The sequence below is a fragment of the Lampetra planeri genome, chromosome 15 (assembly GCF_965212315.1).
Source record: "Lampetra planeri chromosome 15, kcLamPlan1.2.h2, whole genome shotgun sequence".
In the NCBI taxonomy this organism is placed as follows: Eukaryota; Metazoa; Chordata; class Hyperoartia; order Petromyzontiformes; family Petromyzontidae; genus Lampetra; species Lampetra planeri.
In genome coordinates, this window is record NC_136121.1 from 6,669,618 (window position 1) to 6,680,447 (window position 10,830).

Below are 10,830 nucleotides of genomic sequence, written 5' to 3' on the forward strand. Positions count from 1 at the left end.
GCGCAGTGCACTTTCTACCACTGCGCCACCCAATCCACGCCAATGCCCTTGATGTCACTTAATGCATATATTTTGCCCAATGAAAATCTCGTAAAATATGTACAACTTGTGAAATACATTTAAACATAATAAATAGCCATGCGATAATGCATATTAAAGTATCATTAATAATGCATTCAATCTTATTATTATTATATTTGATAATGCGGTATATATGATGGGCTATTTGCTTAAACATAACGTTACATTAATGGCTGTTCCTCCTATCTCTTAATTATAAATAAAACAATATACTTAAATATTTATCGGGGGTTGTTTGTTCATACTTCACTGCACTCGCCGATGTGGGTTGGTGCAGGGGGTAAGATCGACAACCGATTTATTTATCAGTCCATTGATGATATCACTCCAAATTATGGTAACCACTATTAAATTAATCGGATGAAATGACTCAAATTGTAAATGTTGTGGATTTACTCTCCAACACACCGGTGGGCTGAAGTGGTAACTAATTGGCGTTTTGTTTACGTGACAAATCCCTTACTAATTGGCTGTGTCGGGTGGTGGAGGGTTACGACACATTCCTACGTACGCGATCTCACCCAAAACCCTTTATTATGAATAATATTGGTCGCGAAAGCCTACGTGTTAAACTGAAATTAAAACGTTGATGATCTGTACTTAGCCAAAGCATTTATAACATTATATTTTAGAGGCCGCATCAAACCTACACGCGAACGGTGTTCTGCAGTTGAGGAACAGCTAATGCACACGTCCAAAACGAAATAATGTCAACACTAAAGGCTACATCAGAGACGTACAATTTAATGCCCCATGAAGAGGCAATGTATAGACACCGCGTTTCATTTACAGACTAAACAAGCCACAGGTTTAACATGTTATGTGTAGTTAGTGCTATTAACCATATACACTCTGTCATATTCTTCCGGTGAAAACAGTAAACATTGGTAATGTGAGCATGCAGCAACACTTGCATCTCAAGCCCATGGACACTTGCTTACATATTTCACCAATGACTTGTGCTTGGTGTCATTGTAAGCGTACCAACTGCTCAGCACACTGGGGAGAGAGAGAGAGACAGATCAAGAACAAGAGAACGGTGGAGAGCAGCGTGGAATATTTTCCCCACTTGCTCTTGGGCTCTTCGATGCGTCGTTTTATAGTTTGGTTGCTGGAGACTTCGCACTGAATTGTACGATCCACCGTTCTTAAATGCAATGGTTCTGCAGGAACACAAGTGTCAATGTTCGTGTGTGTGGGTCGTGGCGTGGCATGTGCATGTGCCCGTTCTCTGTTCGAATCGCTTTCCTTGGCGTGTCGATGTCACCGAGCAGATTCATCCATTTTGTTTTATTAATGATATTTGTAGATAACATGTCGATTAACAAGATCAGGGTACATGTACATGCGCTAGTTATTTTGTTTATCCAGATAGCCTCATATGCAAGAGCGGCATGGGGGCATTTGTCTGCCCGTAGGGGTCAATAATAGTGTCCCAATTCGGTAACTTTCAAAGTTGTAATTACCGAAAGCAAATTTGAACCCTGACCACCGGGACGCAATGGCCTACTCTTGCAATCGACGTCAGGGGGAATCCTTAACATCCACCTTGAAGTATACGGTGCGTATCATTATGCATTATTACAGTAATTAGCACCTCCGATTTGCACGATTGGCTACGTAAGATGAGAAACGAGTTCCACATACGTAACAGACAATACCCGGATTTACGTCTCCCCCTTTTCACGTCGTTTCGCAAGTACGTCCTCACTTTATTATGACCACCGCCACCTGATTTGCGTCGCCTCCACCCCACACTTACGTCGCTGACAGCATCATCCATCCTCCCTCGTATCCGTCGCCACGACCTCCACCTACCCTGTACAGGAACTATTTTGCATCCCGCATACAGAAATGTGCTGCGCTATTGAGTACAACATACTATTATGGACAGTATATTTGGGTGATTTGGAAAAAAATGCTTTCATTGACGTCATTTCGATATTCGTTGCGCATTTCTGGAACGCTTTTCCCGACGTAAATCGGCGTATCACTGTATTATGGTTATTACATCGGCAGTAATAATCAGGGCGGACGCCCGATTCGAACCGTGAATCTCTGCAGCAAGCGGCGAATTGCGCTAATGCTGGGCCATGAGATCCCTGACTGAGTGCTGTAAATAGTGTCCCCTTGCAGGAGAAACTAAAAATATGTCCGTATATTTGTTTACTCGGAAGTTAGTAGATGCGAGTGTGTGATTGAGATAATCTGTGATTGCTCTCCATATTTTGAGGTACTTCCACATTTGGGCAAATTCCACCGACTTCACAAACGCAGAGAGAGAGAGAGGGAGAGCTCTTTTTTCTATGCGCTTTCAAAATCCAGTTCTGTACGTACGTTGGCCAAATGTTTACTGCGATGTGCTTCGCAATTAAGTCAGGAGGGACAGGAATAAACAGAAGCTGACCACAACGTTGCCAGGCCCAACATAGCTTGCACAAACAAACACAGCCACTAGGCATGCTCCGTTAACCATCCTTTACTTTAAGCCACGTGACTCCAGAGTCGTACGTCACTTTACTAGGGATACCTTTGGAAATGATGATGCGCATAGATGATGTGACCTTTGCCCATGACACATGCAAGGGGTTATTGAGGTCAGACGTCTTCCTTTTAGCTGCGGGAAAATGTCACGTTTGGAATTAGGCCTGGGATGTTCGCACATGAAGGCGGACTCTTGCGAATTATGTCACTGGATCTTTGACGTCCACTTCAGAGCGGATGGTGTGTGCTTTGCAGAGAGATCTACTGCAAAGAGGTGTAAAATAACTTCGACTGAAGACTACAACAAGCTCGATCACCGCATCTTGGGTGATATGTGAAACGCGTCACATTTGATCATCCTTGAGCTCATTGGCTTTCTAAATGAATCTAAAAGCCCCCCCCCCACCCCGCCAAATCAATAAGTGGCAATGGTTCTCCATTACGGAGTGTTTCATTGGGTTTCTTAAATGTCCGCGTGATCGCGATTGCCATTGTACGGTTCACTACTCTGACCAGATACGTTAGCAGTTCAGGCTTCATTGAAACTGACAAGAGTGAAGTCAGGGTGAACAAGGCCAGAGAAGATGTTGTGAGCGCCACCTTGTGCACACAATGTGACATCGATTTAAAGCTTTCGTGACTGCAGGGATTCATCTTCTTGGTTCTTTCGGTAAAGTCACGTAGAATGGAAATAAAAAAATAATAAAAATAAAACATAATAAAATAATTATCAGACCTGTTCTTCACCTTAGGACGGCTGCTTGCGTTGTGGCCGAAACGTCGTGAGAATTATTTTATTATGTTTTATTTTTATTATTTTATTATTTCCATTCTACGTGACTTTACCGAAAGAACCAAGAAAATGTGACATCGCTTGAGGTTGCTCACGGCAGCTCCATGCCATTTCGAGTGCGTTTGTGGAGAGATTTTGAGAGGGCTTTAAGGCATTGGTTTTGTTGCTGCAATTGCTCGAGTGGACACCAACAGGGGGAGTAATTGTATAAATTATAGCGCACGATCGATGAGTGTAGATTAGGTGAACCAATAGTGGGGTAAAGTGTTGGGTTAAGGGAGCCCGGGTCTAGAGGGTAGTTTGAGCTGCTCTTTCGCTCTGTCCAGACGTGCAGAACTATCTGGGTGCAATTTTTCGATTCAAAGCTTTCGTGACTGCAGGGATTCATATTCTTGGTTCTTTCGGTAAAGTCACGTAGAAGAGATGTAATAAAATTATAATAATAAAAATGATATCTGGGTGCACCCACAATTGACGAGCGCTCCTTCTCGTGTAGGCCCTTCTGCCAGCACGTGCTGTAAGCGAGGCATTGCAGGGGCTGCACCTTAACCTTTAGTCGAACCGTAATGCGCAGCACTTTTCTCGGCAACTTCAACGATTTAAAAATGCACAGTGGTAGTGCTAATGTGAACACCTAATAGGTGCCATTGTTTTTTAATATTACGTTACACACCCATATGATTAATTAGTGACATCTCTAATGATTTATAATAATGTAGAGAACTTTGTCCGGCTGCTGCTTTACGATGGCCCCGCTAATGCTTCGCTGGTAATGGGAGTTGTTTTAGTCATACCTCGCCATGCCTGCTAGAGAGTGCAGGTGAAGGTGGTGGATGCAGATGGGTTCAGATATCACGCACCACTAACAGCAGCAGTGACCAATAATCAAACGCAGGTCTCTAGATCCGTAGTGTGCCACCACCGTAGCTAATTAATACTACAATAGGTGAGGGTCAAAATATTTCATTGTTTTTCTGTCGCTGGAAGAAAAATAAGAGCTCAGTATTTTGTCTGAGTGGAGTTTTTCTTTTTTTTTCGTTTCATAATGAGAAAGAAGAGTTATATATTGTTTAAATAGTTAAGATATTATTCATTCTACAATATTACTGAACAAGCAGCAAGTTCATTCACTGGCAAATGAGGATCCAATGGTGTAAATGCTTACCCCGAGCTCTCATACTCTGATGGTGCATTGTCTTTGAGTTGTGCGCCTTTTGGCGTCATCTGGTCCAACCCATGTGAGACTAGGCTCTAAGGAAAGCTGTCTCGGGTGTGGACCAATCAACTTCAAGGACAGTGCACATACATGATCAGAGTTATGTTTTTTGTTTGCATTATGACTGCAGGTATTGTGGTCTATGCAAACATGACTCCTTGTAAAAAAAGGTGTCAGTTTGTTGCCAGATAGAAGGGTAAAAAAACAATTATCAAGTTCATTCATGTACAATAACACACACACATATCACATGTGAAATTGCATTCTTGACTCAAGTAACGTAAAAAAATTTGAAGAATGAGGATTTGTATTTATGGGGTCTTGCATAAAAGCCTCAAACTCAAAGCACCTCAACCAATCCAATGCCCTGCTGCAGTTTAGCCAAGGGGTACCCCCAGCGGCAGCAATCCCATTGCAGCACAAGTTGCACGCAGCACCCGCCTGCAAATAGGTGTCAATCTGCCAGTAAACTCTGATTACAATTCCATAATTTTTTAATGTGCAGGTAATTCTACGGAGAATTTTTAAAATGTGCATAAACATAGCTAAAGGTCACATCCCAGCAGTTGTTAACCTTTATTTAATCAATGACCGTACATAAGCAGCTGCACGTGCTCTGGGGTGCGGGAATTTGTGCGAGGTACGATAACAGGAGCGCGGTTCTGCGGTTACTTGCGAGAAAATTGACCCACGTGTGCACGGTGCACCTTCACGGCTCCACCACAAAGACAAAGGCATAAGAGGTGAACAAAAGTCGTGAATGGAAAAGATCAGTGGTCACAGATGCTCGGAACACGCTCGCCAACGTACCGCACTCCAATGCCGTTGTTGAAAACGACAAAATTGCGTTTCCCGACGTGTTCATATTTTCACGCACTATTAGGCATTTCACACTTTGTCCACCCCACCGCCACATCCAGTGATATTATGAATTGTCTCGCATTTTTATGTGTGTGGTGTTGTTGTGTTTTTGAGCCAGGCTGGGCCAGGATTAGGCAAGGATATAGCGCACTTGTCACCCAGGCAACCAGAGAGCCCAGACTTAGATATGTATTGACTTATCCATATAGCAACAAATAATTACTGTACTAATTTTTTAGAATGGACAATGTAATAAATATATAAACTGTTAAGAAGAATATTCTAATTAAAATTATATTATTTGAAAACTTTAAATCTTACCAATGATTTGCAAACTGTCTGGGACACTAATTATATTTATTTAATCTTGATTTAAAAGCTTTCGTGACTGCAGGAATCCATACTCTTTAGTTCTTTCGGTAAAGTCACGTAGGCATAAAATAAAATAAGAAATATGATGATGGACGCTTGTGTTGCGCCAGAAACGTGATTTATTTTATTTTATACCTACGTGACTTTACCGAAAGAACCAAAGAGTATGATAATTGGTTCTTTACCCTTCTATCTGGCAACAAAACTGACACCTTTTTACAAGGAGTCATGTTTGCATAGACCGCAATACCTGCAGTCATAATACAAACAAAAGAACATAACTCTGATAATGTGCACTGTCCTTAAAGTTGATTGATCCACACCCGAGACAGCTTTCCTTAGAGCCTAGTCTCACATGGGTTGGACCAGATGACGCCAAAAGGCGTGTCGATCAATCAACTTTAAGGACAGTGCACATTATCAGAGTTATGTTCTTTTGTTTGTATTATGACTGCAGGTATTGCGGTCTATGCAAACATGACTCCTTGTAAAAAGGTGTCAGTTTTGTTGCCAGATAGAAGGGTAAAGAACCAATTATCATATTTTTTACTGGCAAATGAGGTTCCCATAGTGTAGAAACCAAAGAGTATATATCTATTTATTTCACCAGGTAAGGCCCACTGAGCTATGTAGCTCTTTTTCAGAATCGATCTGGCCGCAAATGACGGAAAAACGAAGTGGCTTATCACGTGGAAATGCATAGCAGCCAAATACTCTGAACCAGTGGTTCTTAACATGGGGTGCACGCACGCCTTGGGGGTGCGAGACATGGCAAGATTTATTTAGAAGGTAAATAATCGAAAACACAAATTAAGCACGGGCACATAAGTACAAACTGCTTTGCTTCATCAAACCTATGTTTCTATTAACACACATTTTTTTGCAAGCTGCAGTGAAGCTTAAGAACCACTGCTCTGAACGCACGTGGAGAGAGAAACCGGAGGGGTCAGAAACAAATCCACGTGACCGCGGGGAGAGAGACATTCAAACTCCAAATATACAGGCGTCAGGGTCGGGATCGAACCCGTGACCTCCTTTATACCAAGCCAGTAAAACCGCCCGATATCACACCAGGCTATTTTAAACACCAGTAGGACCAACCCATCTCTGAGAGAGAAAACGTTGCAATTTAAGTGCAGAGCTTCTGAACATGATGATTTATTATAATCGATGAATGCCTGCTACATGTATACACTCGGCCTGTAACTATTTGCCCCCTCCCCCCCCCCTTGTAATTTAATGAATAGTTACGTTTCAAGGTTGTGGGAAGGTGGCCAGACTTCTCAGGGGTCAGATTGCTGAACTGGCACCACGGAGACGCTGGAGTTTGAATCTTGGCAGCCACCCGTGACGAAATGGGCTTCTCAAATCTCGTGAGTTGATCGTCTCAGGCTGACGCAATAACTTTATTGTTTCATCTAATGACGGGAAGTCAATTTCAACAATTGTGATAAAATTGTGGAGAAAGGCAAAAGTATATCCATACAAAAAAATTGTAAATGTAGGATTGCTATTTGATCCAAGAATCGATTCATTATTCTCTCGCGATGGATGTACTGGCCTCTTGTGACTGCAGGAGTTGTGTGCCCCCATTACGTACAGGGTATACGAATCACGAATAATTCATTCTCAAACGCACAATGTGGGGTGTGGGTGGGAGTTGTGCGCAAGTATTACACGCAATTGATGATTACAGCCCTCGTCCGTTCCTTAATTATGACGGTGAAATTGTCACGCGTTGTGTGTTCCCGCTGTATTCTTAGCTCTTGAAAAACAATAAAACAAATTCTAGATTTGAAGCTTTCGTGACTGCAAGGATTCATATTCTTAGGTTTTTTCGGTAAAGTCACATAGGTAAAAAAAATAAAAATAAAAATCACGACGTTGCCTCCGAAACGTCGTGATTTTTATTTTATTTTACTTTTATTAATTTTAATGTTTTACCTACGTGACTTTACCGATAAAACCTAAGAATACAAAAAATGCTTATGCATTAAAAAATATATGTGATGCACAGTTACATCCCTACTATACGGCGTGTAGTGTAGTGCTATCCTGCCGCATCCTATACCCCCCTCCCTCTTCCCTCTGAATATAACAACAAGTATAACCCGTAAAAACTAAGTTTTTCACTATAAATCCTTTATATGCGTGGCGGCTAGAGTCCTCTCGTTCTCTGGCTTGAGATGGCTGCCACCTATGGGTCAGACGATTGCATGGCACCATTAAGCAATTGGTAATTAAATATAATATTTTTGTCCTAAAAAGTGTAAAATTTTGGAAAAAAATTTCACGAATATTAATTGTCACGCACAACGAGTCTGTGTGGAAATTGTCAGCTCGATTGGATCACGGGAAGTGGGTTAAAAAACGACCGAAAGATTTGCACGGTCGTAAGCAAGCAAGCAAACAAGCACGCAAGTGAACTTAATATGAAGGATTTAAAAATCAGCCCTCATCCTTCCTTTGCTCCCAATACAAGCGTGTGCCCTTCCTCTATGTGCAGTGTTTTGAGATGGCATCGCACTTAGATACCGTAATGTACAAATCCAAATTAAAATGTACTGCACATTTGTTGGCAACGCATTGAAATTGTTTGGCATAGCGTGATGTAGAAGTTGTTCACACGCGCACACATATAACATGCAGAATGCATGCACGCACTAGCTACAAGAATTTACCTGTTATTTTTCAAAGCGATACCAAAGCAACGTCTTTTAACGCAATCGAACGTGCACTGGGTGGTATTGTAAATGCAACACAATCTATACAGAGATGAGTAACCGGTAGCAGACTTTGTTCACTTTCTAATACCTTTACCATCACATTTTTAAAATGTTTTGACAATATAGTTATATTCTTGCATATCGCATTTTGTTCAGGAGCCACATGCCAATTTTGAGGTCTGCTAGCCGCGAGAAGGCTTCATCAAAGAGTTTGTGTTGTGATAATTCGATGACAAAGGTATTAGAAACATTGAAAATATAAAGTTATATTAGGATTCAGAACCATTTAAAACCTCCACGGGCTAACTTTTGCGGACCTACTTTCAAAAAAGAAAATCTTGTGTTTGTCCACAAATGTTTGAGGGCCCAAAGTCTACATTTTGGTCTTTGGAATTAAAAATGATGGCATGTTCGTATTGAGCACCCTACAAAGCCTTGTGATGCAAACATTCAGAGGCCTAATTGTTGAAAATATTATTTAACAAAAAATATAATTCCACTTTTAAGCATGTATTTATACCAAAGATAATCTTTATATGCATTATAAAACAACATTACAGTATAGCTTACATTAGTCCCCAACTCATGACTGGCTTTAGAGTAGATACTGAATATGTATTCATGCCCAAGACCGGTCAGTTAAAATCTCAAAGCTCTATTAATTTGTCATTGTGAAAAAATATTCTATTGACTATTTGTTCTGCTTAATAATTGTTGTGTGTTCACAGTGACAGAAACAAGTTTGGTTACTGTGTTGTCTCTGTGGACCAGATTCACATCTTGACTAAACGGTCACAGTGCATTGCTTTGGTGATTTGCATCATCGTTTCTAGTGGAAACGCTGGCAAGTGTTTTGCCAATAATTAGACCCAAAAAAGCGTTGATAATTGACCTGAATCATACTTTGTATGCTTTTATTCACATATTTCATAAACCATATATACACAATCAGGTCACAAACGGACTGTGATCGGACCTACACCAGCCCATAATAACGGCTCAGTCGTCCGTGATTTTATTTGCAGTGATGTTTGTGATTCGGAGACAATGGCAGCTTTAAAAACCCTCCTCGAGACCCATTGATTCTCTCTTGCTTTCGCTTCTCTGAATGAGCTTCAATTGTCTTCTTGGGTTTTTCTCCCATTTCTCTATGCTATTATTTGTGATGTACAGCACATTGAGCACCTACAACAAAGTTGCTTAATAAAAACAAATTAGAAATTATAAATAGCATTTTATGTAACACTCTTACGGAAGAATTTGTAATAAATGAAAATGTAATTTTAGATTTGAAGCTTTCGTGACTGCAAGGATTCATACTCTTAGGTTTTTTCGGTAAAGTCACGTAGGTAAAATAAAATAATAAAAATAAAAGAAATAATAATAGAAATAAAATTAGAAATCACGACGTTTCGGAGGCAAGTACCTGTTTGTATGCAAAATATATTGACAAAATAATATTGTTAAAATGTGCATTGTTACATGCGTCCCATCAATATCAACATGACCTAACCTTAATTGTGATTAACGTACTGCTGTGCCAACATTTTTAAATTAATAATTACATCGGTTGTAGTGGGATTGCAAGCTTCGCTGCATTAACTTGGTGATCAGTAATTCATCGTCATCACATTTACAATTTTTCAAAATAAAACGTTGAACGATTGAGTCTTTATATATTCGAGGATGCTGAGAAAATGCACAAGTAAAAATTAACTTTTTTTTTACAATGTTCTTTGATGAAGATTTTTTTTAATGTAATTGTTTTTAATTAACGTGCATATACTGATTATAGATCATGTTAATCACCAAATCATCTCTTAAAATATAATGCATCTATAACCCTGAAGTTGTGTTTTTCCTTAATTTAAGTACGTGAATGAGATAAACAATTCCCAGCCACACATTATACCATGAATGACAATGTACTTTTACCATTAAATTATGTTCTAAAATTAAAAATAAAATGTAATCATTAAAACATTATTTTAAACGTTGCCGTTTACAATTTATTTCACAAATGAAAACATAATACTGAAGAATGTGCCAATAAATTAAATAATACAATTATAAGACAGTGTTTGTTATATTTCAACAGTAAAAACATTTACCGATCCCAATTATTATACATTTTTATAGAATTTATGTTTTCATGAAATGTGTACTCATGTAACTTTTACGTAAAATACTCAAATCAGTTCCTGTTAGGAATATGTTCAGTTTACAAAGTCAATACATTGTATGTGAAACAATACTTACGATGAACTATAGAACTAATATTTAACATAATTTGTATG